Here is a 3599-nt window from a genome sequence, read left to right as displayed (position 1 = left end):
GACGGCGTAGTGTGTTACTAATGGTTTTCTTTGAGTGTGGGTCCCAGCTCTCTTAGGTCATTGACCAGGTCATGCGTGTAGTTCTGGGCTGATCCCTCACCTTCCTCATGATCTTGATGCCCCACCGAGTGAGATCTTGCATGGGCCCAGACCGTGAGGTGATTGACCGTCATCTTGAACTTCTTTCCATTTCTAATAATTGCGCCAACAGTTGTTGCCTTCTCACCAAGCTGCTTGCCTATTGTCCTGTAGCCCATCCCAGCCTTGTTGGCAGGTCTACATTGTAATCCTGATGTCCTTACACAGCTCTCTTGTCTGGCCATTGTGGAGAGGTTGGAGTCTGTTTGATTGAGTGTGGTGGACAGGTGTCTTTTATACAGGTAACGAGTTCAAACAGGTGCAGTTAATAACAGGTAATGAGTGGAGAACAGGAGGGCTTCTTAAAAGAAAAACTAACAGGTCTGTGAGAGACGGAATTCTTACTGGTTGGTAGGTGATCAAATACTATGTCATGCAATAAAATGCAAATGAATTGCTTAAAAATCATACAATGTGATTTTCTGATTTTTGTTTTAGATTCCCGTCTCTCACAGTTGAAAGTGTACCTATGATAAGAATTACAGAACCTCTACATGCTTTGTAAGTAGGAAATACCTGCAAAATCGGCAGTGTTTCAAATAACTTATGTTCTCCCCCCTTGTATATATGAGAGAGAAATGTTCATAATTACATAGATTGAAAAGTAAATAAATATGAAACTCTCATTAGCATTGTTTTTAATTATTAATGTACTGTGTTCATGTATATTTAAAGGGGCAATCTGCAGTTGATACATCCAGTGTTGGACTTATAAATTGATTATATATACCCATTGATTCTAAATTTCTCCTGGCCCATTCCTCAGCTTTTTACCAAWGCAGGTGGGGTGGCTTCTTTGTTATTGTTTCAATTGTGGATTGGCCCTTTAATGTGCCCTTGATGATGCAATAGAGTGCTTCTCTACAGCTGTTTGGGTACTAATGGGACTCCCKAGTGGCGCAGCGGTCTAAAGCACTGCATCTCAGTGCTAGAGGCGTCACTACAGACACCATGGCTCAAATCCAGGCTGTATCATAACCGTCCGCTATTGGCGACGCACAATTGGCCCAGGGTCGTCCGTGTTTGGCCGTCATTGTAAATAAGAATATTGTTCTYAACCTGACTTAGTTAGGCCTAGTTAAATAAAGGTTACATTTGTTGTTGTAGTAGAGGAGTCCTGTCGCTAGAGGGAGCTGTTGCTTTATAACTTTTTGCATTTAGTCATGTCTATACTGCTTGACTAGCAGTATGCGAGTGCAGAAAGAGTTTTTTTTTAAATCAGGAGTTTTCGTTACCTTCAGAGTACAAACAGTTTGCCTTGAGGCAAAATCATGATTCAGCACATTCATTCAATCCCTCCATGTAATTTTCAAGGCAAGAGAGAGGAGAATATTGCTCCTCATTTCTTGTCATCTAGTTTATTCTCGCCCACACTGTGACCTCCTTGCCCACACACTGCTGATACATTATTTTTTAATTAGTTTTGAATYGAGCAATACTGAAAAAGTTKTTCTCGTTACAGGGGTGACAAGTCTACTCCCACTCCCTGGGTTGTGACTTTATCACTCATTTACCTTTGCATAAAGACACCCACATTGCSCATCTAAAGTCAGTCAACTCATAATATTGGCACCCAGAAACAAATCTGTCACGAAAGACTGTAGTCAACTCGTCTCTATAAAAACATCACAGGATTATGGGATTAGCCATCATAACATACAAACCTAATATTTGACACAAACACTGTCCAAATCTCACCCATCCCAAATTTGGCCTCAACTCCCTCCTTGTCTGCACTTACAATTAAGATGGCAATGGAAACAGCACAATGCTGTACCTGCATGGGTTTGGGTTAATTGAGTGCCTCCTCAAGTCAAAGAGAAACAGATAGTCTGGGCATGTCTCTGAAGAACCCTCTCCCTCAGTCAACTACTACCCACACATTCTCTCTTTCAATCACTCACTCACACTCACACACACACACACAGAGAGAGAGACACAAGATCAGTGCATACCAAGCAGTCAAAACATGCTGAGACATGGCTGTGCTGAATGGACCTGTGGGTGGGGGATTCAGGTGAGGCCTTCCTAACAGTCTGCTGGGGAGAGAGACGTCAGACCAGCGCCTTACCCAAGGGCATGGTTTCTTTGGAAAACAAAGTCACTGAAGCACTCCCTCTCCTCTGCTACTCATCTCCAGGTTGTTCCCGTAAATGAGAATGTCTTCTCAGTCTGCTTATTTTCTTAAACAAGGGTTAAATAACAAACAAACCAAGAAAAATATACATTATATTCCTAAACCAATCATTCCYTATGTTTCATGTTCTAATTAAAGCATGTAAAGAGAGAATGTGCCATATCCATGGATGCAAATTGCACTCTTACAAGGCAGGGTGACTTCCCACAGAATTAAATAGAACACTAGAATGATATGGTATGTCCCGCTCTACCTCTAAGCTCACTTAAGGTATGATTCACAGTTTCCTCATCAAAAGCTGTGGGCTGGACACTGTTAACCACACAGGCTGACAAGTGTTTCATGTGGCCAGGGGCATACGCTGTGCTGAGTCAACACAGGAAGACTAGTGCAGCCCAAATCACTTTGTGCCCTTTATATCCCCCTGTACCTACCCACTGGATCGAAACTAGTAGATGGGGGAGGGATTATTGTTCCAAAAGAGGGATGCTAAATTTGGATCAGCATGGGAGAATCTGCTTGTAGAAGGATTMTTTTTTGGGGCCAARAGACATGTTAGTCAGCATAACAGGTCAGGGAGGAAAGGGAGCACATTTCAGACACATGGAACTATTATTTTTTCAGAGTGGATCTACACCTTTCATTTATGCTTCTAAGATTGCTAATCAATCAAATACATGTACTGTATGTATAACTGTGTAATACTCCAATTATCTCGTACAATATGTGCGATACATACGATAGGCATGCATTACAATGAAGGTGTAGATATGTTTGRGAATTAAACCAAAAGCCTGTTATCCATCTGAGTAGAGATGAGGATAATGAGTATAAAGTTATTGTAGCCTATTTCATTCTCAAGGGACATTCCTCTCCCTTGCTAGAKCCTTTCTCKTGAATGGAGGAATTGTTAGCAATCAAGGATATAACGTTAGAATTTCACTAAGGCACCAAGATATCACAGCATGTGAATGGAGTGTAATGCTGGACTTTTTGTTGCCACTGATTAGTTATGAATGGATACAATATTTGCCTCCTAGCTCACAATTTACTTTTTCATTTTTGTAAAACAAAGTTGTGAAACCATGTGTGCATTTTGAAACTATATCGAATTGAATTTGACACATAGTTGAACACTRAACCTCTGCTCAACGTCATGTCATTCCTAGTCCTATTATCAAACAAACACATTTCATCAAACGCTCAATCAATCAGCTGCATCTGCTAGACAAACTACTAAATCAAATTATGTTTTTATTTTTATTGGCTGAGCAAGTCTGTCAGTCATGCAACTTGCGTCATTTCCGTTGTCAGGTGGCGCTGC

Source organism: Salvelinus sp. IW2-2015, linkage group LG6.1 (assembly GCF_002910315.2).
Source record: "Salvelinus sp. IW2-2015 linkage group LG6.1, ASM291031v2, whole genome shotgun sequence".
Lineage (NCBI taxonomy): Eukaryota > Metazoa > Chordata > Actinopteri > Salmoniformes > Salmonidae > Salvelinus > Salvelinus sp. IW2-2015.
This window is presented reverse-complemented; position numbering follows the sequence as displayed.